We start from the raw sequence: 27,144 nt of genomic DNA, 5'->3' as shown, positions 1-27,144 counted from the left end.
AAAAAAAAAATGAGCTCATAAAGCTCGTTTTTGGAGCTTTCCAAAGGTGGTTTATGGCACTGCAGAGAAAAAGGGGATAGCAGAGGGTGATCCCGAAAAATTCCATGCTTTAGGAGTGCTGCTCTGGGTTTGAGAGAGGAAATCTTATTTTATTGCTTGGTAGCCCAATTAGTGCTGTGTGGAACATCAAATTTCTTTGGTTTAATTAGGGATATCTCAATTAACTAATTCACGCAGAGAGACCCAACTGACAAAATACACCATTTTGTTCAGTTTCTTACAGAACCAGAGCCTTTCCAGCCCAAAATTGTAAAGAAAATATGGTTTAGATACAGAAAATTCATCATCTTAAGGACTGGTCTTCTTCAAATGAGAAGGATTTTCAAATGAACTATTTTATACTTAAAAAAAAAACCCCAAAAACCAAACCCTAGACATTGCATAGTTTTCAGATTTCTCCCTGAGTTCTACCACATGCCAAAGGAACCTCTCAGGGCAACAAATTATTTTTTTTAATTAATAATTTCGCCTTTTAATGGGCTGTGGGAGCAAAGCCAGAGCAGTTGTGGATCAGATTTCCAGGTCTAACACCCACCAGGTCACATTGCCCCTGTGATATTCCATGTTGTCCATGATTAAGAGCAGCCAGGATGATCCCAGAGAGGAGAGGAGAGGAGAGCAGGAATGCAGGAGGGGAAGATGCTGCTGATAAAGGAGAGGTGCAGAGTGTTTAGTCTCTCACGTCATAAATCCACCTCTCCCTGATTTACTGAACCCAATTCCTGAGCGACTCCAAGCAGGGATAATTCTGTTTGGAAAACTCTGCTCTTTGATCTGAGGGCATCAAATCCCTCTTCAGGGTGATTCCTGAGCTTGGGTGACACAGAGAGATATCCTGAGAGCATTTTTGGGACAACAGCATTATCTGGAATAATTGAAGGTGCAGAGGAAACCCAAAATGTGATGGAGAATGCAGAGAATAAAGCCCTTGAAAATGGGAATTTATGAGTGTGACAAGCATCTCACTCCCATCATCTCCACATCTTTAAAAAGCAATCAAAGTATAATTTCAGCTCCTAAGTTTCCAATTATTCCAAGTTTTCCATGTTCTGGTCACTCTAAGGTATTTCCATCACAGGGGATTCTCCAGCTCCTCAGACAATGAGCACATCAGAACAATCAAACAACAAATTCACACCTCATGGAGAAAAATAAGGCTTTAAATGTGAAAACAGAAGCCTTGGAAATTGGGAATGGAGCTGTTCCATCATTTATGGATACCAATGCTTCAGCCCTTTGCTTTCCCAAAACCACACCGAGCTTTTGAGGAAAAACACCAAATTTCTTCTCCAGATCAAGGACAAGGATGTTCAAATATCCATCCCACTTCCTGAAGGCCAAAAGGAGTGGATCCAGACCCTAGAAAAAGTTGGATTTCACAAGGCTTTGGCTCATCCTCGCAGCTCATTGCACAACCTTCCCCCACAAACCAACCCAAACAGATTTGGTTTCAGCTGGCAGAGTCGACATTGCTTCCTTAGAAAGTCATCAGATGTGAGGTTTTAGTACCAATCAGCACATTTAGCTCTGCCTGCCCACTAGACCTAAGTATTAAGAATTCCAAATTGCCACCAAGTCGGGGCTCAGAAATGAAAAATGGATCATATCCGACCTGTGCATTAATTTAAGTGCATTTTCCTACATGAGGAGTTTTCCATCTTTATAAACACCAACAAAACACCTCTTGAACAGCTCTCAGGATTTCTAGAAATCCTCCACTTTCCCCTGAAATTAGAGAGAAGTTCTGATCTTCTCTGGAAATGAAAAGGATCTATGAATTTTATGTAATTTAATACAACCGAAGTCCATAGATTTCTAGAAATAGCTAAAAAAATCCAAGGAAAGAAACAACCCTGTTGTCTAATAGCCACACCAATAAATTCTTGCATTGCTGGCTTTATTATTGTTAAATTGCTACTTTAACAGTTATTATTAGGTAAATTTCATGGAGCCATTCCATGGGGGTCTTGATTTCATGTGTCTCTGCCCCCAGAAAACATTAATTATATCAAAACCTTGATTTCCTAAAGGTTGATTTGCTCCAGGGCTACACAAATGGGCACCAGAGCAATGGGACTGCACCTCCACAGGGAGATTAAAGCTCATTTTCTCCTAAATCTTTTGGTTCATAGTGAAGAATGGAGTTGTGAGAGTCAACATCTCACAAGAAATCCTGGAGTCACAGGAACACTCCTTGGGCATCAACCTTGATCAGAGAAATCCTGCTAGGCTGAAAATTTGGTCAAAATTCAGAGCACAGCAGTTCCTAGTTGATCATTTTAACCAAATTTCCACGGGACAGAGTGCAGAAGGGTCAGAAAACCCAACAAGGTGATTTTTCAGCTCATTGCCATTGACCAAAAGGGGAAAATCGATCTGATTCCCACCTCCTTCTCCTGCCCAGCCTGCAGGGTTTTGCTTTCCCTGTCCCAGAGTTGGATGTGGCTCTGTTTTGGCTGCTCTTGCCTGGTTTTTCCCTGCTCCCAGCAGCTGTGGGCAACTGTTTGCTGCACACCATCTGCCCAGCCTGGATTGCTGCTCTCTCTCACGCTGTGCCTGAGCACAGAGCTGCTCAGAGCTGGGGAAATTGCCATTTGCAGCCCAGGGACCTTTGGAGGACAGAGCAGCTCCTGCTTTAGCCCTTGCAGGTCGAATCTTTATGCCAAAATCCAAAAGTTTCCGGAGTTTTCCTTCCCCCTGATCATAAATAAAGCAGGTTTTGAGGTCTGTTGGACTCAAATCTTGTTCTCCTCTCCCTTTCTAGTTCTGCTTTGTCATCCACACCCCCCTGCTTCCCTGCCATCCCCATTTGAATTCATCCTTCTTATCCAAAATAACCTTTTGCTGCATTTTCACTCGGAAAAAATATCACTGAGGGCGAGAGCTGAAGGATAACATTGGGGTGTTATGAGAATTCATCATTTTAGGATATTATATTGAAGGAAAGAGCTGATCTAAAATGGGAAGAAAATGAAACAAATATGGCAACAAAAAAATTGGAGAAAAGGGTAATGATGGTGTGTTAAGGAAAAAAGGAAATAAATAAAAACTCCATTTCCTTTTAAAGAGCAATGAGAAGTTTTTCCCTCATCTGAAGCTGAGCACAGATCTCTCCCCCCACAAAACCATTATAACTTTTTCTCCCCATCAAATCTTTTTTTTAATTTGACACCTAACACTAATTTGGGAAGCTGGAAGAGCTTTGCAAAGCAGCAGAAATTTGGGGAATTCTGAGTTCACCTCCAAACTCATCCTCACAGAGTCCCAAGCTAGGAAAAGGAGCCATGGGGATGATTTACCAACGATTTACCTTCCAGCTCAGCCCATGCTCAAGCATCCCCAAAATTTGGGACCCTGACATAAATCAACTGCAGGCATCCAGCAAATTGGATGTGATGCTGCAGAACTGGAACTTCAGGTTGCAATTCCCATCCGTTGGAGGGCTGGTTCCAATTTTGTTAAATTAATTTTAGCGCTTTTTTTTTTCCCCCTCTCCTCCTAATCCTGGTGCCGTAATGAGGCTGGGACAGAATGTTTATGTATTCTATAAATGTGGGCTGATATTTGAGGTTTCATCCATTATCTGGCCGGGATTAAGGTTAATTAAGGGGCTGCAAAAGAGGGAAGAAAGAGATGGGATTTTAAATGCCTAAAAATCCCATTTTCACTGCTACATCCCATCCTTTAAAACACTGATTTTCCTATCGATGAATGGTGGAATTGAGGCTCAGAGATTTTTTTGTCCTCTTTGCATGCAAGGAAAGTTCTTTTCCCTGTTATTTTCCCTGTCTCCTCTGCCCTTCCCACACGCAGCTGTAAATCTGATGCCACAAAATCCAGCCCAGTGCTCAGCCAAGGTTTTGCCCAACATATGGTCCAGAATTCACTGCCATAAATCATCCTGACTGGCAGATCTGCAGCAGGTTGGGCCAGACCCAGGGAAATCTTAGGGGGTCTGCAGGTACCAAAATCTGGAATTGCCTGGATTGATTTCCAGCTATTCCAGAGGAGGAGCCTAAACCCCATTGCAACTGGAAATTCCTGGGTTTCAATGCCTGGATGGACTCAAACGGGTCCAGAAGAATTGTAGGATTGAGAAATTAGATGTATTAATTCAAATGGGTCCAGAAGAATTGTAGGAATGAGAAATTGGATGTATTGACTCAAAAAGATCTGGGAGAATTTTAGGATCAGGAAATTGGATGTATTAATTCAAATGGGTCCAGAAGAATTGCAGGATCAGGAAATTGGATGTATTGACTCAAACAGATATGGGAGAATTGTAGGATAAGGAAATTCTATGTATTGACTATAACTGGTCCAGAAGAATATTAGGATCAGGAAATTGGATGCATTGACTCAAACGGGTCCAGAAGAATTTTAGGATAAGGAAATTCTATGTACTGACTCTAATGGGTCCAGAAGAATTGTAGGATCAAGAAATTGGATGTATTAATTCAAACGGCTCCAGAAGAACATTATGATCAAGAAATTGGTTGTATTGACTCTAATGGGTCTAGAAGAATTGGAGGATTCAGGAAATTGGATGTATTGACTCAAACAGATCTGGGAGAATTTTAGGATAAGGAAATTCTATGTATTGACTCAAACAGGTCCAGAAGAACATTATGATCAAGAAATTGGATGTATTGACTCAAATGGGTCCAGAAGAATTGTAGGATCAAGAAATTGGATGTATTGGTACCAGTTTCCCTGGCTGTGCTCAGATTGTAGCAATCGATTGCTACAGGAATTGGCAACAACAACAAGCTGATAAAATTATTTTTTTAAAATTAAAATTCCCTTTTTGGAAAAAGCACCCACAGAGAGGTGGCTTGTGACACCAATGGTGACACCATGGGTAGAACATCCACCCTGAAGCTCATTTGGACCTGTCCTGACCTTAAAAAGGCTTTCAACAACTCAATAAAATGTCTAAGATTGGAAAATACCTCTAAAATCAAGTCCAACCATCACCCAGCACCACTCCACCATGTCCTCAATGCCACATCCACACATTTTTTGACCATTTCCAGGGCTGGTAACCCCACATCTCCCATTCTAATGCCTCCCAGGAAAACATCTCCCCTGATCTCTGCTCCAAACCTCCCCTGGCACACCCTGAGAGCTTTCCAGGAAATCCTTTCCACGCTGCAGGTACCAGGAATGAGGAGTTCAGGAGAGGAAAAGGTGGAAAATGCCCAGAGCTGGGAGGGAACAGCATCCCTGGGCTGTGCTCCTGCTCTCTGGGTGTTTACCCAAGCCCTGCTTAATGCAAAATGCAAAAGCTGTCCCCAATTTACGAGCCATTAATAAATAATAATTTATTTATTTACAGCCCATTTATGGGTAACGGCACTCGAAGTCAAAAGCTCACTGATTCATTTACTGGGGAATAATCATTTGCTGTATTAGCTAATCTATTTATCAATATCAAGTCAATTATTACGAGGCAGGGAGAGGGGCTGGTAATTATGCAATGTAAACAGAAAGGATGGGATGGGGGAGTAATTCTATTTGCTCATAATTCCAAATATTGGAAAACAGTCGGAACGGCTGCATGGCACAGAGCTAACCTTAAAGGAACAGGAGAACAAAACTCTCCCCAAAAAAAGAGGATTTTGTCGTCAATATTTTTAACCGTTAAAATATTTAGAGTTGTGACCATTTTTTTTTTAATGCTACTGCCTGTATGAGCCTTAAAAATAGAACTTGCAAATATCAAATAGGATTCTGAACATCCCACAGTCCATAGTTTAGATCCTTCTGACACATCCTTGGATTCAAAATTTATCCCCACGTATTCATCTTCATGTTTACAAGGATGACCAAGCAAAAATCATCTCTGTGAAGAGATGCAAACACCAAAATAATGTATGGGTAAGGTAGGAATTCACAAGAACATAAATTAAAATTGCCATCAGCCTAGTGAACAAGTAGAATAAATCGAATCTGATTTAGTGATTCTTTTGGATTTAGTAATTTCACTCAGTTGCGCTGTGAAAATATTTCTTGCAGTGCAAAAATTTTATTTTTGCAATATATTTTTTCCCAATAACTGCTGCAGTCTCTCCAAGGACTCTGCATTTAATGTCTGCCTGACACAGGATAAACCCCCAAAAATTCAAATATATTTGGCAATATCAACTCCAACTTCCACACTTGCTTTTTAGACCCCAACCCACCAAACTGAGCAACATCTCAGGGTTATTTTAGGATTTTTTTTCACCATCTGACTCTGATAATTTCCCTTATTAATCCACTTCCATGTCTCCCTTCCAGATGAAGCTGCCATCTATCAGCTGATTTCCTCCAACAATCGATCCTAAAGCTTCCAAGAACTGCAATTCTCTGATTTCCAATAATTTGCAGCATCATATTGAGGTCACCCCACTCCCTTCCAGGCTAGAATTCCACGCTGCCTCTGCAGCAGCCAGGAAGTTTATTGGTCTTTTAAAAAGTTATCTGCACTAAGAATAGCACAACATTACCCTGCACTCAATTTTTAATGGAGTTATGGCAGAAGAACCCAATCTATTCATAGTTTTTATTGCTTCAGCACTCCCAGCTCTCTTCCCTTATGCTCCCTTGCCATGCATAATAAATAATTATGGGGTTTTGGGCATCCATGGGAAAATATTGGCAGGTTTGGTACTGATTTAGGGATTGGGGATGGGAAGGTTATCAAAGTCTCTTTTCCCACTGATCAATGCCCAACATCCAGGACATTAGAATCTCTTTGTTGGCATTTTATTAGGAAAAAAAGCTGTGCAAAGACAGCAGAAAAATTCAGTTTTCTGCATTAAAACTCTCCTAACCAGGTGTTACCTCAGGTATGGGGCTGGGAATTGTGCATCTCCATCAAGAAGATAATTTCCAAGAAATAAAAATAAGGGAAAACCCTTTTATTTCACAGATTTTCACGTGCATAGACATTTACTGGCACAAATTCCTCCAAATGCCACATTTGATGTTGAAAACATCCAAACTCTTGGCTTTGGTGATGTCACAGGGCAATGAATTTGGCTTGGTGGGAATATTTAATTCCATCACTTTGGGATAAATCATAACTGGCTAATCCTTGAGCAATGTGAGGAGCTGACCCTGTTGCATTGTTACTTTTCTTCCCTCCTGTTTCATTGAAAAAACCAAATTTAGGGGTACAGAGCAGCATTTCACACCCTGGGAAACAGAGCAAAGGGAAGCTTTGCCACAGAGTTCTTAAATCCCTCCACCTTCCTTTAAAAAACATATATTTTACAGTTGGTAAAACCTCGAAACAAAATATTTTCTCTTTAGTTTTCTCTTCCCCTGAACTTTGGCAATGAAGGTTCAGCATCATCCAGAGGCAGAAAGGGGCAGAGGAGTCACCTCGACACAGATTGTAGGAATTTACTAGTGGTTCCTCTAAACCCAAATGCCACCACAACAAATTTCTAGCAATATGAGAATCCCCCAAAAAGGGATGAATCTTTTCCTTACGAGCTTTAATTTCGTTATTTTTAACCCTGTTCTTTGCAATGGTCACAAAAGAGAAATTGAGAGGATTTACCAAAAAAACCCAACCAACCAACCAAACAAAAACTCCAACAAAAACCCCAAAAAACAAAAGCCAACAAAACAAAACCAAACCCCAACAAAAACCAACCAACCGAACAAAAAAACCCCCACAACCCAAACAAATAAATATAGAGATGCTGTGCAAAAAAATAGTGGGAAAAAGAGCCTTTTTGCCTCCCTTCTCCCTTAAATCCTCATCACCCTCCTGACGGGGCAGAGGTGAAATGGTGCCATGTGGGGATTTCATCAAAAAGCACAGAGCAGGAGATGCTGAAAGCCCCAACTCTGTCCCTCCTGCAGGAGGGGAAATGGTGGGGTTAAGAAAATAAAGTTCTCTCCCAGTAAGGCAGCCACATAATGAATACAGCATTATTATGCACGAGGCCTCTTGAGACAGCGGCCTGAAAAATTCCACTGAAAAAGGAAACACCTGTTGGAATATTAACTGGGACAAAGTCAAGCAAGGAGAAAGAGGATAGGTGGCCAAGAGGTTGGAAAATCGAAGAGGAAATGTTGGAGGGATTTTGGGTTCTTTTATTTAAATGTGTGAGTTTGGGAATATTTAAGTTTTTAGCAGAGCAAACTGCTTTCTCTTCATGCAAGGGTCTAGAGGTGATAGAAAAGACCAAAAAAAAGCCAATATTGAGTAAATTATTTTGGTTTCTAAGAGCAGAATTGTGTTGGGTATCCTTAAACTGCACAGCCTAATCTGGTACCTGCAGGAGCTGATGGATTCCAGGTATTGGAAACCATTTAGAGCTCCTGTTTAAAAAAAGAATAAAGAATAAATTAATTGGAAGTTAGAGCTCCTGTTTAAAAAAAAAAAATAAAGAATGAAAGAATACTATTCAATAAAGAAAACTGGTAAATATTTTTAAGAAAAAGCCCCAAATCATCAGTAAATGTATTTTCAGCAAGGGAAGTTCTCTGTTAAGCTGAACTCTCCATCGTGTTTTACAGGTTTCCAAAGATTTAACACACTGTAAGAATAAATTCCCCTTTATAAATTCCCCTTGGTGCAAAAGCAATCCCCAAATTCCTAGAAGAATCCCAGCATCCTTCCCTCCCCACTGCTCTGCCTGGGAGGCACAGTGAGAGCACAGAGCTCTGCACCACCCTGGGCAAGCAGAATTTACCTGTGGAAAACCCCAACACAAAAAAAAAAAATCAGAGTTCAGAAAGTACCAGCACAGTTTTGATCCCAAGTTTTGAACCCAATACATCCCCATAAAAAGAAATATATCCTATATACTGTGACTCCTGCTGTACATCCCAGCACCAGGGCTGTAAAACCCCAAACCCCAAACCATTTAGGGTTTTTTTTTTCTTTAGGAAGGTGACCAAAGCTCACATCCTGCAGCATTTGCTGCCTCACTGGAAGATGCATCACCAGCAGCTGAATACCCAAGGCAGGCTGAATTCAGGAGGATTTAACACAGGTTTGAGAGCACTATAAAGCAAATGAGCACTTATACCATGCTAGGAAACATGATCCTTCGGTGTAGAGCACTTGGAAGCATTTTTCCCCCTTCCAATACTTTTACTTTAAAGGGAATAATGTTCCTTTCCCTGTAATACACCGGAGGAGGATCTCAATCCTCTTGTGAAAGTCCCTGCAGAGCATGAAAATAAACGTGTTGCAAAGGTTTAAACTCGACATGTTGAGGAGGGGCTGAGCTCTGCAGGGCTCAGCTCTCCACACAGGGAGGGAAGGCTGGGATGCAGGCATGGCCATTCCCAGAATCCCAGCCTTTGGGATGTGCTGGATTGGGGGGGGAAATAACCACGAGAGGCTCAGCAAAGCACTGAGGTTCTTGCAGCAAGGCAGCCATTTCCCACTGCCTGCCTGGAGGAGGAGGAGAATGAGAAAGAGAGAAAAATAAATAAAATAAATAAATAAATAAAATTAATTAATTAAATAAATAAATAAACCAGGGATCTGTCTTGGCAGCTTAGCCAAAAAAAAAAAAAAAAAGAAAGAAAAAAAAGAAAAAAAAAGAAATAATAATAAGAAAAATTAATAAAATAATAATAATAATAATAATAATAATAATAATAATATTTTTTTAGGCTTTCAGCTTAGCCCCTACACCACACCCAGGATGTCTGAGCAGCATCTCCCCCCTGTGCAGCAGATCGATCATCCAGCCCAGCCCACCAAAGGCACAAAACCCGAGCAGACAAGCAGCTCCAGCCCTATTGACCACCGGGAACAAACCCTCCAGCTTCTCCTCCTGCCTCTGCTCTCCAAGAAATCCCCCCCCTGCTCGAGGTGCTTGTATTTTACACTCGGCTCAGGCTCATCCCTTTTCTAACGAGCTGCTGGTTTCTCCTGATTACCTGGAAAGCACATCAGCCTGTCACATCCAGCCCGGTAATCCTTAACCCTTCCCACGCTGCCTGCAGCCTGCTGGGCAGGATGGACCTCGTTCCCTGGGGGATTTTTGTCCCTGGGAAATCTCCCTGGGTTTCCAGGAAACCTCCCAGCCAAGGATGGAGTGGGAATGCTGTCTCAAGGGCACACAAGGGGGTTTTTTCTGCTTGCAGGCTGGCAGGGAAGGTTTTAGCTGTGTGATGATGAGGGATGAAGGGACAGGTAGCAATAGCAAGGGCAGCCCAAAACTGCCTAAACCCTAAGGGTTTGGGTTAGGTTTGATCCTAAAACATCAGAGATATCCCTGAGCATGGCAGCAGGTTGGGAATAGATGATTTTTGGGGCCAATTCCATATCCCTGTGCATGGCAGCAGGTTGGGATTAGATGATTTTTGGGGCCAATTCCATATCCCTGAGCATGGCAGCTGGTTGGGAATAGATGATTTTTGAGGCCACTGCCATCCCAAGCCAGTGTGGGATGCTGGGATCACAAAATTCCTGTTGTCCCCTCAGCCCAGCAGCACTGTGGCTATCAGTTTGGACAATTCCTGTTCCACTCATTACTTATTCAGACAATAAATTTCCCAGCAGTAATCACCTCCCCTCTATGTATTTAACAGGAATATTTCCAGAAAGCAGACCTCAGCTGCTGCCTATGAGTTCTCACATTAAACAAACTACAAACCTGGATAAAATACAACTTTGTACTTGCACAAGTAGTTGAAATCACAGCAAAACTTCAATTAGAGGTTTTATGGGAAAGAAAATCAAAATTAAAAAACATCTGTAAGGTACCACACCCAAAAAGAACTTCGGAGGTTCTATTACATCACAACTGCAATAGGCTAATTATTGACACCAATAATAGTAAAAATAAAATTGACACAGGCAAAACAGTGGAGAAGTGGCTTGGTGGCATTTCCAGAGCTCCACATCCACCTCAAACTCTGTCACGTGGATTTAAAACAGGAATCTTAACTCTGCAAAACCTTTTTTTTGTGATGATAGAACACTACAGCCTTTAAAAATCTGTAACATTTAACATGAACTTGAACCTGGCAGGGAGGAAGACGTCGTGCACAGCGAGAGCATAATTTTAGAAAAATCAAAAATACCTCCAAAAATTGAAATTTAGCCAGGACAACCCACTGCAAGGGAACTGTGGGCTCTCCAAGGAGACCCAGATCTTTACCTTTTGCGAAACACAGGGATCCAAAACCTTTAGATTTCCCATTCCATGTTGAGGATGCAGGAGAGGAGCAAGAAAATCACGTGGCTGGGCTGGAGAACACTGTGTTCTTCTCCATGTGACTACAAGCAAATTATTTAGTCACTTGGTGACTGTTTTCTCCATCTGTGGAAGAGAATAATATTGAATGCTCACTTTGCCCACACAGCATCACTAAAAACCATTTTAAAAAAGGTGCATTTTCGAGCATAGCAGCACCATCAGGAGTTTTGTTCTGCCCAGATCTTCATGCAAGGCAATACCTTTGAAAGAGTCAGGGGTTCTTTTCCCAGCAAATTTGGCAAATTTGCATCATGGGTTAATTAGTTTTTTTATCGAGGGCTTTCAGAATGTCACAGGAAAAGGCACTGCAGAAAGGGAAAGTCGTTTTTAGAGTGCTGAGAGGAGGCCAAGGGAAACAGATTTGGATCAGAACCTATAAAGCTCTGAGCTCGGATCTCTCGTTATAGTAATTAATGAATGAGACTGCAAACATTTGTTTTTCAGATCAAACCATTACCTTGATACGAAATGCCTGAAATCATTTCGAAGCAAAATATTGAAGTTGTAAATCTGTCACCACACCCTGAAAAGCGTTTGAATTTAATCTGCTGAGTTGTGCTGGGCACTGGGCTCTTCCTGTCCTGCTTTTACTGTTATAAACTCGATAAAGGCACTCAGAGGTGAGATAATTCTCAATAATTCCCACCCTGGGGCAAAAGGCAGAGCTCAGGCTGAACCCTTGAGGTGAATTACACCTGAAGGCACCAAATTTCATCTGGCTGGGGGGAAGGATGGGAAAGGGTGAGGAAAATGATGCTGCAGGGATGGGAATACACTTGGAACAACAACCTGAACCTGTTCAGGTGCCCTTGTGGCTGGAAGGAGGGTGGGAGAGAGGGGAGGGCAGGTGTGAGGGATGGAGGGAGGATTCAGCACCAAACCATTGATGCCTTAAGGTTTTTAGCTTCTGTATTTTTTGTGTATCTGTAATTTTAGTGTGTAACTCTGGACTCCACCCAGGGTGCTGAAGCTGCTGTTCCCAGCGTTTTAGACAAAATAATTGCTCTCAGGTGGAAAATCCAAGGACACTTTGCTGCCTCAGAGCCCCAAAATATGTAAACAGCAGTGAATTTGGGGAGCAAACTTGGGGTGATTAATATCATCACCTGAAGGGGTAATTGGAGGATTAAATCTCAATATGTTAATAGACAGAATTTATAAAAAGTGAAGAACTCATGACTTGCTGTCCATTTGGGGTGAAGTCTCTTGAGTAAGCTCTGTCTGCCCTGAATGCACCTGAAGACCTTTAATAAATTTAACTGTTTTTTGTTCTCCCAACTTTGCCTAGCCTCTGTTTCAGGTCAGCCCTGCTCAGGCATCACCACCAGCCCAGCAAGTGTTTATGCAAACAACCAGGCTGACTCATTCCAGCTCTGCTCTGATCAGCTATTAGCTCTAACTGACAGATTAAGGGGGGAACAGCATGAGACAGATCCTTCAGGAGGGAGAGCAAAACATCCCAGAGCTTAATCTGGGTTTTAACTCCAGCCCCCTGCCCCCAGCCCTGCCTTTGTCCTGCACCTCTCCCACTTCTTTCCTGCATCTCTGGGTGCCCATCTCAGCAGCTCTGCATTCCCAGCAGATCCCACATCCCTCTGGCATGCCAGGGAACCCAAATATTCCCTCTCAGCCCTCTGAGGGGATCACAGATGCTCCTGGTGTCACCCACTGTGCCTCAATCCCCCGTGCATTCTTCAGGGTCTAATCCTTTGGGATAATAGTGCTTCCCTTCAGATGCTGCCTGATACTGATGGAAAAAAGGGCTGAGATGGATGCTTGCTCTTTTTCATTTCCCTAAGCTGATAGACAGGACTTGTCAACTGCAATCAAGAAAAAAATAGCTCAAAACCTGCTGCTGGTCTATTACATATTTCATGTTCTCCATGAGGCAGGGAAGTCCCAGTCCAAAAAAAATTCTTGCTTTGAATCAGGGGAAAAGATTTTTCTAAAAGCCACACCTGGTTCTCACACAGCCTGCAGTGAATTTGGGGAACTCAGTGGCATGGGAGGTTGCAAAGTCCATTGAGAAAAAGGAATTTTAAGTGCATGTTCATTAATAAATAGAATGAAGGCCCACCTGAGCTGGCAAACACGAGAACTCAGGTCAGCAGAAGATAATTCCAGTTCTGGGGAGCTGTGGAGGTGTTGCTGGAATTCTTCTGGAGCTCTGAGCATCAGCTCCTGGCTCCTGCTGAGGCCTGGAAGGTGGTGACAAGGACCTTGAACCAAACACAGCACAGCTGATTTTACAAACACATCCTGAGAGGGATTCATGCAGCTCTTGAAGGATAACCTCTTAGGAGGATAAAACCAACCCCTAGGACCGACTGAATCTTTGCCCTTCCCCTTTCTCCTCCCCTTTTTCTACCCCACTGGGTTTGATTTCAAAAATGAAAACACCTGAATCTTCTCTCTTTCCTGAGTGAGAAGCAAACCTTAAGCAAATGAACCCTTGAATGAAGGAGCCAAATCAATGATGGGAATTTCATTTCCCTTTCCATACCCTTCAAACACTGCACAGCATCATCCATCAGGTTTGAGATCACAAAACTGCCATCCAAACTCAGGAATCCTGAGTTTCTGCCATGGAATCAGGACTGTGATCCCCTAAATCCCTTCCCCTCTCCCCTGGCAAGGAGGAAGGATCATGAATAGGGCTAGGCAGTAATTAGTCATTAAGCCTGATATCCCATTAAGAGCTGCCAGCAGCAGATGCCAAGTGAAGGGTGGCAGAGGGGGATCAGTGCACATGGATATTCCTCCAACATTCCCCTCTGGCTTTCAGGGACACAGAAATATCTCCAAGGGGACAGGGCCAGGCTCTGCTCAGTGGGACAGGATGAGGAGCAATGGCATCAAATAACAAGTTCCACCTAAACGTGAGGGAGAAACTCTTCCCATGGAGGGACAGAGCCCTGGGACTGCCCAGGGACAGCATGGAGTGTCCCTCTGGAGACGTCCCAAAATCACCTGGACACATTCCTGAGGGATGTCCAGAGCTTCCTGCCAACCCCAACTCTCCTCTGACCCAAGGATTTTGGGTCAGCACTGGGATCTTTATCCCTGGACTGTCATTCCCTTCCTTCCCAGCAAACCCTTAAAGTGAATAATGGGGTGGATGAGCTGGGCAACATCTCACCCATAAATACTACCCAAAAAAACCCCTTTATTTCCTGCAGAGATAAGAATATCTCCCATCTTTATGGGTTCCACATTGCAATCAATGTGGTGTGCATTTAAAAAGCACACACAGGCATGCATCCATCCATCTATAGGCTGTGTATGTTCACATCCATACCATCCAGACAGAATATTTTGCCACACTCTGCAGGATTAAGTGCACATTGCCACGGAGAAATAAATAAATAAACAACCAGCAATTTCTCAATTTCTTCCTGCTGCGTGGCAGTGGTGAAAATTGCTTGGAAATAGGGAACTATTATAAATATTCTATATATAACCACACATTGTGGAGGGAGGAGAGGCGGGGGGGGGAAAAGGGGAGAAGGTTGGTGTGTTTGAAAAATGGGAACACAAAGGAGGGCATAGAAACCTATCCAGCCATTTCCACCTCGCTGCTATTTATAGCTGCAGCGTTGGGAGGTGTTTGTTTAAAGGGGCACTGGAGGAGCATGGAGGGACCAAGCCCTCCTTGAAGGAGGCATGCAAACAATATTCCCTTGGCAAAGGCAAGGAGAACTCGTCTGGCCTGAAAAATCATGGCTGTTCTTGCTTTTTTTTTTCTTTTTTTTCTTTTTGTTTTTTTCAGAATTGGAGTTTTAAACTGTGTTTGCTTCCTCGTTAACACTTTGATTCCCTTAGCTGGTTTTGGGGTCTGACCCCAAACAGAAAAGAGGAGAAAGAGGGGAATTAGCAAACATTTCTGCCACCACCCTTCCCAAACTCCCCTTCTTTACAGCAGGCCTTGGCAAGGGGAGTCAAATTTCAAAATGTTCTGGTTAACTCCACAGTTGGTCGAAAGTAAAAATGAAAAATATTCGCCTGAGCGCTGCCAATTCTGCTGCGAGTGCATTTAGTTTTGAAACCCAATAGAAATATTGAAATAATTGGGATGAAAAAAAACCCCAACCAGCTCCTCGGAGAACCCTTTGCTTCTGAAGAGTTATAGTAGGAACCCCTGAAGAGCTCCCCATTGTTCCCTTGTGAGATGCCATATGGAGTCAGGGGGGTTGGGAACTCGAGGGAAGAGTTATGACAATGAAAACAAAAACATAAATAAAATAGAGGAAGTCCTGTGTTCTCTGCAGGGACGTGGCTGAGGACCCACAAGCCACTTCTGCCCCTCGAGGATGGCAACAGCACTGGAGGGTTCTCCTAGTCCTGATTCTCCTTTTCCCAGGGAATGTGGAGGGAAGTGAGTGAAGAGCATCCCTGGAGGCTCTGTGGGTTTTGCCATCTCCAGCTCAGCCCTGCTGGCCAGACGAGTTGTGGGTGTTTTGGCTCATGGCAGGGAATTGGGGCTGCACTGGGAGATGTTCTCCCACACTCCTCCTTTGGGGAGATGTTGGATCAGGGATTGTGGTTTGTATCATGGCTCTGAGCAGTGGGAAAATCCTGGAATGGGTTGGGTCAGAAAGCACCTTAAAACCCATTCCTGAAATGGGTTGGGTGGGAAAGGACCTTAAAACCCATTCCTGGAAAGGGTTGGGTGGGAAAGGACCTCCAAACCCATCTCATTCCAGCCCTGCTGTGGGCAGGGACATCTTCCACTGGTGACACAGGCAGTGTGTCACCTTTGACAGCTCCTTGCCACCTCCTCCTGGGGTGATTCCCTTTGAACTTTTCAATATAAACACTGCTAAAACTGGGCTCAGGTAGAGCTTTTATGGCCAAGCTTTGCAACTTCCCTGCAAGCTGAAGAAACAGGGCACTGCAACAATCCTGGTCACCTTTCCCTGCTGCAAAATGGTTATTCAGTCACTGGAAATGCACGTGCAGGGAGCAGGAGCAGATCTCTGACTCAAAAGCAGGCAGAAAACACAGAAAGAAGGGAAGAAAAGCAGGTGTCACCTTCCACTTTCTCCTTCCTGAACGTCCAGCCTGGCCTGGGACACTTGCAGGGATGGGAATATTGCAAGAACAGTGTCCTGTGGGGTTCAGGGTAAAGGGAATTGCTGTTCCCTGCTCCCTGGGAATCTGCAGGGTGACAGCCAAGGTGTCCCCCAGGCTGCCCTGTGCAGCCTATCCCACATTCCCAGCTGTGATGCCAGCTGGAGTGCAGACCCAGCCTATCAGCTCCTCCAAAAGTGCTCCTGACTCCACCAGGAACCACACCAGCCTTAAAAAACGGTGAAAAAACCCATTTCCCCCAGAGAGCCACAACACAGCCACAGCCACCTCAGCTCCTCCGAGGAGCCTTTCTGTCCGTAATTCCCATTTCTGGTTGTTTAACAAGCTCAAAACCCTCCCTGAGAGCAGAGCTGGGGGCTCAGCCTGGCTTCACCCAGCAGGGATGGGGTGAGGATCCTTGCAGGGCTCTGATAAAACGGGAATTTATCGAGGCTATGGGGCCACTCGTCCCGCCAGCCTCGTTTGCCACCTCCCCAGGGGCTGCTGACACACAAAAGCTGTCCTGCTTTGGCTCCCAGAGATGGCCTGGAAACGCAGCAAAGTCATGCCCAGGGCCAGGGGAAGGAGTGACAGCAGCCTGAGGAGTTTTTGCACGCTGGGTGTTGAGCTGAGCTCGCTGCCTTGGCACAAACAATGCTGGAAACCATATAGAAACTCAGCCATGAAACAGCAGCTATCAGATTCTGTGCTTAATTATAGGTTTTAATTGTTTAACTGCGGGGGCATTTGGCAGTCATTAATGCATGCTTACCAAAAAAAAAAAAAAAAAACAACCCACCAAAAAAAACAACAACCAGCCAAAAAAAAAAAAAACTTGAAAGAAGTTGAATCGACCTGAGAAAATAAAATATCATCCTACGAAATGCTTGATATATTGTTACTTTGATAAGTTCAAACAAGTGTGACTCACTATACAACCATTCTATCAATTCTGAACAAAAAACTGCATGGGATTATTATGCTTTTAATCCAAAGAGCTGGGTATCTGGAATTCCTCAAGCCCTTTGTGGTGTCATATTAGCTAGGCCAGTCTCTCATGAAAAGAATGTATTGTTGAATAGAGTTGAGTCCGGATCTCTGCTCCATTGGGTTGATAAAATGGCAGTTGATTTAAAAAGAACCAGCTTGTCTGGAGAAAGGATTAGCAGATTAAGAGACTGCATGTAATTTTTTTTTATGTAATGTAAAGTTACATTTCATAACTAAAAGGGATTAATTAAAACGTTAATAGAAGAAGAGATGTTATTTTTCCAGGGACAAATGCCTCACCACACATATGAACATTCACTTTAGTTGCTGCTGCCTCGACAGTAGGGAACGAAATGCTATTCTCTGTGAGCAAGAGTTGACACAGAAAAGGGGTTTGTGTGGTGGCTCAGCATTTTATTTTCCTGTTGCACTGATCTGGGTTTCAAAAACAGAACAAAAAATTTCCCTGTGCAGCCAGCTCTCTCTCTCTATATATATAAATATATATCCATATACATGCATATTTATCCCAAATGAAGAATGCAGCAAAACTCCTTTGCCTGACATATTTTCTGCTCTAACATGATGCTTTTCTTCCCTTCTTTCTGTGTTTTCTGCCTGCTTTTGAGTCAGAGATCTGCTCCTGCTCCCTGCACGTGCATTTCCAGTGACTGAATAACCATTTTGCAGCAGGGAAAGGTGACCAGGAGTGTTGCAGTGCCCTGTTTCTTCAGCTTGCAGGGAAGTTGCAAAGCTTGGCCATAAAAGCTCTACCTGAGCCCAGTTTTAGCAGTGTTTATATTGAAAAGTTCAAAGGGAATCACCCCAGGAGGAGGTGGCAAGGAGCTGTCAAATTTACTGCCTGTGTCACCAACTTCCAGCTCGTCTGAAAACCCAGCGCTGGGGCTTTGCTGTTTTGTTCTGCTTTCTTTTCTTCCCCCGGGGATGAATTTTTTTTGGCCATGAATTTTGGGCTCCCCAGGATTTCTTTGACGCTTTTGTGAAGGGATGCAGGGGCAATGGGGAAAGCTGGGCTGAGCTCCTGGCTGGGATGAGGCACCTGCCAGGCTGGAGGGCTTTGGGGGCAAAGCAGAAAAGGTGCCTCTTTTCGCCTCTTCTCTGCCCTGCCCTCCATCCCAGCTGAAAATGAGCTTCCCCTGGGTTAAAAATTAACATTAATTTTAAAAAACCCTGCCCATAAATCAAAATTCATGCTTATTTTCACTCCTTCCCCACCTATGCAAATTGTGCAGCCTTATCCTCCTTATTAAGCATCACCACAAATAATCTTTTTTTTTTTCAGTTCTAGCACCTAAATCTACCTGTGCAATAAATTTTAATGGAGTGTAATAAACTTGTTCCATGGCTGCCTGCAGCACCTGTGTGCAGCTGTGCACTGATGATGCCATATTGCAGCGAGGAGGGATTTCAGTGATTTCAATTCACTCCTAAACTCCCCTTCCTTTCACAAAAATTTGGACAACACGGCAATAAACCATCATTAAAAAAAAAACCAACCTACAAGCTGTAATAAAAGCTACGTGTTGAAATATTTATTTAAGGCGATGCCAAACCTATTGCAGTGATAATCGAATTTTTTTTTTTTTTTTTGGTGTGCCTATCTCCTCCTGGATCACAAGGGAAAACCTTAATGAGGAATTTTCCTCCCTCCCCTTTCCTCAGCCACTATTTAAACTATGCCCTGAAGTAGGAGGGTTGGTGGTGGTTCTTTGCTAAGAATAGCATCCCACCCATTTCACTGCAGATGTTTCCATTCACTGTACAAATGTTCAATGAATTTTTCAATCCCACCAGATTCCTGGCCCCAACCATGTCAAGAGACAAAGAGCTCCACAGGTTTTTGTCAACTGTACAAAACCCAGTTCTTTCGAAGCGTTTTCAATGTACTGCAATTCACCTTCCCTGCTCCTTTTATTATTTACTCCTATGTTCTCTCATCTGAACAATCTCTTTCAAGAAATTATTCTTTTGAGCACTTTTGCAGGCCTCTAATTATTTCTGTTGTCCGTCTCCCAGCTGTTTCTATTTATTCCCTGTCTCCCTGGCTTGGCAGTGACCAATATCTCAGTACACTGATATAATATCTTATATTTTCAATATCATATCCCATACGAGTTGGTGCTTTTTCCCTACCACTTCACTGGTGTTTTTTTAGCCACTGCTGCAGCCTGAACAGTGACACCATTGAACTGTTCACTCACAGACCTCTTTTTCTCCCCCCTTTGGCGATAACTTAGCTAGATATGGGCTGTCCAAATATCCTTTTGAGGAGTCCCCTTGGAGCTGCCAGCTGGGAATTTCCACCCTGCCCCTCGAGCTTTCCCTTTGACTGCTCAGGGTTCCATTAAAACCATTCAGCCACCTCCAGCTTAGCCCCAAAATCCCTTTTCCTCCCTTATTTTTCACTTTTCCTGCCTTATTTTTCACTTCTCTTGCCTTATTTTTCACTTTCCCTGCCTTATTTTTCCTCTCTCCCAACCCAGTGGAAACTAAAACCAAACAGCTGAAAATCCCTGGGCACAGCAGTGTTTTTTTGAGTTGGAAGAGGAATATTTACTGCCATTTTGGGATGCATATAGGGATGGGAATGGTGTTTTCCTCCCACTTAAACCCCATCAGTGCTTTACCAACGAACCCTTGGGTCCTTCCTTAGCACCCCTTGTCAAGGGCTTTATCCAAAAACTTTCCATATAAATTCTTTTAATATATAAAATAATAACTTTCCATATAAATCCTATCAACCACTCCTCCTTTATCCATCCCCTGGTTTGCTGACCTGCTCCAAGTCTCCTTTAGAGATGTGATTTCCTCTCCAGGAGCTGCTCTGCCTCATCTGTCTCACATCCACCAGTTCTTCCTAAAGTTTTTTTTTTTCAATAACCTCTTCATTCAGCCTCACCCAGTGCTTAATTAAGCCTTGCTGATTAGCTCAGAGCAGGAGGAACATCTCCAAAGAAGCAGGTTTCCTATGGAGCTGATTTGAGCAGCATTATCACTTTTTTTCCCCTCTGTCAATAGCTCAGCCATGTCTCTCCCAATTATAGGTGAGTGCTTTTCGCTCCTCGCGGCTCAAAGCCTCATCAGCGTTTCCTTCTAAGAGTTAACAGGTAGAAATGGCATTTATTTCCCCGCAATATTGTGCTTTTCCTGAAGTGTTCTTCAAGCTTTCCTCGAGTGTAACAACTCTTTCCCTCCCAGTCCCGCTGTTCCGCGCAAATCAATAAATTCGCCGCGAGTTGTTTGCGTCTCGATTTGCTCTCCAAATTCCCCCCTTAGCCTTCCTAATTTCCAGCTTGTGTTTAAGCCACTGTTGTTTATATCCCGCTCTGCTGACGGCACTGGGGATGGTTTGGGGTTTTTTCCCACTTTCTGGTGATATTTGTCCCATGAAAAGCACAGCCTGATGGGATTTTTATCCCCTTTTTAAAGCAGAAGGGAGGGATGGCCAAAGGTGTCAACACCACACTGAGTAAAAATTGGTGGCTTATTCTGAATTAGATCAGCCCTGCCTTTATCACATAACCTGTAGGAGTCACATTTCTCCCATCCTGGAGCTGGAATAACAGCAGTAACCTCAGGGTTAAAGCTTTCTGCAGCTCCACAGAGCCCCACGATAAGAATTCAGCATATCCTTATATCATTTTATGCAAGCCAGACAAGGTGATTTATAAGTTATTCTCCCCGAGCTTCAATTAATTTCACTTAGGACATTTTCACAGTTGTACAATAAATGTTTAAATTAAGACATTTCCCTGCTCCCCACCCTGCTGTGGAATGGAACTGAATATTAACTGGTTATTGGGTGCCATTCATGGCCTGTGCAATTACAGATAAGAACATCGATCTGGCAGAAAAACAAATTGGCTCTTAAAAGAGGGTGGTTGGGATCTGACAGGTTAAGATGATTAGGCATCTCTCTAATGGATTCTGGATATTACTCCTGGATACACGCAGGAAGCAGACAGCCACCCCACTCCTGGGTACAGCAAATTCCCTGTCCTCACGCAGGAGACACAGCTGGAAAATCACCTGTTTGCTCCTCAAACTGACCTTCTTGGTTTGTCCTGGAAGTTTATGGCACTGGGGAGGTAGAGAAATACATAAAATGAAAGAAGTTGGGTGGTTTTTTTGGTTATATAACCCAGGGAAGCCTCTCTGATTTCCAAGTAAAACTGAGGGAAACTCCAACTCCTCAGGCTGGAAAAACCCACCAAGATTGTCTCAACTCTGGGACCTCCAGGTTTTCACAGCAGCAAACCACAGAGACACCTTTGGGATTAACTCCAAGCGAGAAGGACATTGGACTCAGGGATTTTTACTCCCTGACAGAACATGAAGCAACCAAAACACCAAAAACTTGCAGGGATTGGATTATCATCATTCTGCCAGCTCATAACAGAATATCACACATGTGCGTAAATATATATATATAAAAATATATATATATATAAAAATAAATAAATAGAAATAGAAACTAGAAAAGTGAGAATCTGCAGCTTTAAGGGTAACAAAGCTTCTTTAGGAGCAGCTCTGCAATGCCGGAGCTCCAGCATGGCCACCAGCAGCTGCACCTTTGGCAGCCACACCAAGGCATTGTTCTCGTTCCTCGGCTCCATTTGGATTTAACCAGACTAAACTATACCCACACTGAGCCTGCACTGGCCAAAGATGTGACCACAACAAAGATTGGGCTGAAAATAACCAATCTATAGCTCTGCCCAGCTCCTGGGTAGGACAATCAATTCCACGCATTTCTTGTCTCCAGAAAGGTCACTCGTCATGTTATTAATGGGCTCCAAGCACAGGCTGCAGATTTCCTCTGCAGTTGCTGGCTGGGCTGCTTTTTTCATTTTCCCACAAAGAGGAGATGTTTTCTAAATGTTCTGTCATGGAGCTGTGAGGCTTTTACAGCAAAGGGCTTGAAAAATGAGATGAGGATCAGCCAGGAGATCTCAGTAATGTCGCTGGAAGGAGCTGGGGATGGAGCTCACACCCAAATTGCTGCTGGTGGGGATTCCAACAGAATCCCACTCCAACCTGGACAGAATCAAACCCACAGATGCCTTATTATCCAGGAGAAAATTGGCCCAGATTGGGAATTCTGATTGACTTGATCACGGCACTGGAGGTGAATTTGATAAATTAATCCCAAACAGGAGGAGATTCTGTCGCCAGCTCAGTGCCACTGGCCCTGCTGTGCTCCCCCAGCCCCCTGGGATTAGTGATGCAGTCAGCAAAAAGGTTGGGATTTGGATTTTGATGATGGCCCTAATGAAGCATGACTCGTCATGGTGTCCCCGTGACACCAAACACTCAGCAGTCCAACTCCTCACGGGGAGAAACCTCATGGAGAAAACCCAAACTAGGCAGAAATATCATCAAATTGCTGCTCCCCACTGCCTCAAATCCACAACTGGGTGTGATATTCTAATTTTTTGCTAGGTTGTCAAGCATCAACTTCTTGTATGTACAAAAAAAAACCCACAAAAGGCTTGAATTTTTTTTTCCCCCCACACTCGTATTTTTAAAAATGAGAAATGCATTTAATGTTTTCTGTTAGGGAAAAGAGGAGATGAAAACAAATGAGGGAATGTGAAAAATAATAATTCTCCATCTCTCATTTTCTGAACAATCTTGCTCAGAGCTTCGGAAAACCTAATGAAGTTGAAAAGACAAAGAGGTTCTGAATTTTTTTTTTCTTCCTCCAGATTCCTCCCCTGTGTTGTGAGCCATCTGTAGCTCCAACGAAAGACATTTTCCACTCAGTTAATCCAGAGACTAAACCTTCCCAAAGTCTCGACATGTTTTGTGTTAAGAATACATTGTGAGATCCTGTTATCGGTGCAGCTTGAGATACTGCAGTGACATAAAATCTTGTAGATAATACAGCCTGAGCTGCATTCAGAAAGCACCTGATAAAACCAGCAGAAATTCAGAAAATCCACTTTTTTCACCCAATGACCTCCCCAAATCTATGTCTATTCTTGACTTTTTATGAGCAGTTTGGCTTTAGGTTTGATCCGAAGCCCTTGAAATAATTTGAGAGATTCCCATTGACCCCACCAAGCCTGACATCAATCCTGAGGACTACAAAGGAGCTGCTGCATCCTTCAAACCTTCAAAGATGAAGATTGGTGCCAAAAACATTTCTCATCTCGTAGGTACAGCTGCCACTTGTCCCCTGATTTTTCTGTGGTGCTGCACTGGAAATGAGAGCAGAGTTTGACTATAAATCCCCATCTTGTCCTCAGTGGGAAACTCGTGTTTGATCAGTTTGATCAATTCTAAAACTTGTGTTTGATCAGTTTGATAAATTCTAATCAATCCTCGTTCATTGAGAGGGTCGCTAAAGGTAAAATTTTTTGCTCTGGGGAAAAAAAAAATAACACCAAAAAAAAATAATATTCTCTGGGAAAACTAGTGGCAGGTTTTCCAAAGAGGTAAAAGGGAAGAGGACCAAACCCTTAATGAACACCATTTGTTAAATCTTTTGGCTTCCCAATGCGTGCCACCCTAAATAAATGGCTGCTGGTGCTCCAGGAAAACACCCAGAGTGGTTTTAGTGCAGAATAACCACAAGGAAAGGCAGATTATAAATTCTAGCAGTGAAACATGACCGTGATAAAAACCACAAATAGACCCCGAAGGCCTTGTGGCGATTTAAGGCAGATTCGTTAAAATGTGTGCAGATATTACAAGTTTGGGATTGTGCTGAGCTGGGCTTTAAAGTGTTTAAAGCCCCCCAGAGGGCTGCAGCAGCTCGTGTGTCACCTGAATTCCCTCTCTGATGGTTCTGCACCTTCCCTGCAGCTCACACCCAACCCATCCCTTCTTCACTTCAACCCTAAATTAAGCCTGATCGTTCCCCACCTTATTTATTCCTTTTAATTGAGCTGCTTCGTTTCTGTAAAGCACATCCAGCCCTCCTGGAAGCAGCTCGGTATTGATCAAACCTGACCTATTTTCTTGGCTCTCCCACCCAGCAGCACAGAGCTGCTCCATCAATATCCTTCATTTGCTGCAGCAAGGACAAGATGCACGTTCAGGGGTTCAGCCATTGATCTGATTAATAAAATCATCGATGGGAAGGGCTGGGTGGATTATTAGCAATTGCAGGGACAGCTTTTGGGACACACACACCACCTGGACAGTGCTTTTGGACACTCATTTTTCAGAGCAGCCAGGCTTTGCCCTCCCTTTTGTTGCCATTCTGCATATTCAAAAAAAAAAAAAGGAAGAAATTAAACTTAATAATTGCAGTTACCTGCAGAGAATTCTGCACTGCTTAGCCCTGTGGTACTTGAGCATTTTAACCCTGAGGTACTTGAGCATTTTCAAAAAGAGTTTTCATTTCAAAAGAGTTTTAAACAAAACTTTCCCCAGCATCTTGATGAAGAAGAAGGTTGTTAAGTTCAACAGAATTGGGCACAAACACATCAAGACACTCAAGAGCTCCACAGAAAATTCAGAATTCAGGGTTGGAGTTCAGATCTCCTAAAATATAAGCTGGAGTTTTAGTGTTTTGCTCCTTGTTCCACCCAATGTCCTTTTTTATTTTTTTTGAAGGGAAACATTGGGAAAAAGCAAGGAGAAAGCTGCACAGCTTCCCAGCCCTGCTCCAGACCCCATGGCCATCCCAGCCCTCTCTGATATATTCCTTTATCCAAACCCAGCACCCCTGTTCTGAGGAACTGCAGCCACCATTCTGTGTGCCACTCTTCCCCCCCCAGAAACACTCTCGCAGAAATTTGGAATTTATCGGCGGAGATTAATTGAATCCCACCAGTACTGTACATCAAATGGAGGAACAGGGCCCCTATTTATCTCTTAAAGTTCTGAAAATGAAAAACATCTAATCACTGCTTCCCTTTGATGAATGCCTCATTGTTCTCCTCGCCGGAGAGGCATTTCATATGGCACTGGCACTGCAGTGCTGCTGGGGAGGGGGCTGCACCATGGCTTGGAGAAGTATAATTACATTTACATCCAGAAATATAAAGTTTCCATGATCAGGAAGAAAAAAAAATCCTGGTGGTTTTTTTTTTTTCTTCTTCCCTCCCAAGGCAAAAAAAAAAAAAAAAAATGTCCTTAAGGCGGAGCAAGCGGAAACTAATACAATTAAATACTTTGCTTTGCCTGCCAAGGACATTTGACTGCTACTGTGCTACATCAGGTATGTAATGAAAGGCAAATGACAACGAATCTTAATGTGGTGGGGAGCTTGGGTAACTGTAGTTTTATGTCAGGGATAGCTTGCCAGAGAAAAGCTGCATTGTATCCAGGATTAGCAGAACTGCAGGATTTCATTAATGACCGAACAGCTTTGGAGCAAAACAAAGATAGTTAGGGAGTAAAAAGAGAACATGACCAGAATGTGTGCCACTAATTGGAAATGTATATTATCTTCACTTGCTCGGGGAGAAGGCTCCGGGGTGCTGCCCATTGTCATCTGGGGAATGTCACTGGGGACAAAGGCTTTTCCCAGGTTGGGGAAAGGAGCAGCAACAGTTGGGGATGAGGGGTTTGGAATGGATGTGTTGCACAGGATACAAACTCAGGTGGGAAAGGGGAAAATCCTGCCAGCCTTGGAGGTGGCAAATCTCCACCCAAAACCTCCTCACCCAAGGAGGAAGGGACAACCTCAGCAGGTTCCTCACACTGAGCAGATCTCTGCCTTTAAACACCAATCCCATCCCATCCCATCCCATCCCATCCCATCCCATCCCATCCCATCCCATCCCATCTCAAACCAGAAATGACATTTGCAAAGCAAAGTGGCCTTTCGGAGCAGAAAACTGAATTTGCTCCTGGACAGCTTCATTTTTCTCCAGACCCATCAGCAGCAACACTTCCTCCCAGGCAGCATCACTTCCACTAAGTCATCACTTTCATTTGCAGAGCAAACTGGAAAGCTACAACTCTTCCCATCTGAGGATGGTGCAAAGCCGATCCAAACCAGCAGGAATTTCTGCACTGCTCAGTCCTTATTTCTAATAATTCCTAATTCTTCTGCCACTGAAATCAGAGCTTTTATATGTGTATTTTTAATACCTACAGAATATACAATATTTCCGCAGTCATATCCAGCGACTGTTTACTCAAGACAGTCAGAAAAACAAACGTGAAAGAATTAAAAAAACCTCTTTTTTAGGCAAACCCTGCAGTTATTAATGGGACAGACCCTCCCTGCACTCTCAGCTCCTGTTGCAGGGCTTGGGGCTGTGATATTTACACCCACTCAGATGCTTTTTTACATGGTCCAAGTGGTGTAAAACAGCTCAAGTCAAATGACAATTAAGCTTATTACTTGAGACAGCTTTTTTTTTTTTTTTAAGGCAAAAAACCCCCAAACTGCTTGCCCTTGACCACTAGGCAGAAGGGAGGGGGAAGGGAGAGAGGGAGGGAGGCAAGAGAGACTCCTTAAGACAATTTTGAAACAGTCCAGTACTTCCCTGATCACTTTGCAAAGTTGAAATATGATTACAACCTTTTTGCATACAGAAAGGACCCATTTAAATGAAAAATTAGCTGCCTTAACAGGTCAAGCACACAGTTACATTAATGTTGTGTAGAACAATAAATCAACTTCGATCCCCAATTGAAAAAATGCTAATTTCACCCGGCGATTCACTGATTGTACTTCCCCCCGTGGATGGAAATCTTTTCTTTTTTTTTCCCCCCCTTTTTTTTATTTTTTTATTTAAACACCAGGCAGCGATTTGCCGTCCCTCCTAATGGCGTTCCCTCTCTCCCCTCGCAGACTATCAGCATTTCAGTG

General features: G+C 43.3%; 1 long non-coding RNA gene across 1 annotated transcript in view; it reads right to left on the bottom strand.

Moving 5' to 3' along the window:
• Nucleotides 1-611: 611 nt before the first annotated feature.
• LOC146427504 (uncharacterized) overlaps nucleotides 612-27,144 on the bottom strand; it is a 67,533-nt gene continuing 41,000 nt past the window's right edge. Inside the window, exons 2-4 of the long non-coding RNA XR_014856370.1 lie at nucleotides 13,363-13,504; nucleotides 11,187-11,348; nucleotides 612-705 (exon numbers count right to left, since the gene is read on the bottom strand). This is a non-coding gene — a long non-coding RNA (uncharacterized LOC146427504). The remainder of the gene's footprint in view (nucleotides 706-11,186; nucleotides 11,349-13,362; nucleotides 13,505-27,144) is intronic.

The sequence above is a fragment of the Lichenostomus cassidix genome, chromosome 24, assembly GCF_008360975.1.
Source record: "Lichenostomus cassidix isolate B80296 chromosome 24, HeHo_3.0, whole genome shotgun sequence".
Taxonomy (NCBI): domain Eukaryota; kingdom Metazoa; phylum Chordata; class Aves; order Passeriformes; family Meliphagidae; genus Lichenostomus; species Lichenostomus cassidix.
Note: the sequence above shows the minus strand (reverse complement) of the source record. Positions and strands in the feature narration are given on the sequence as shown.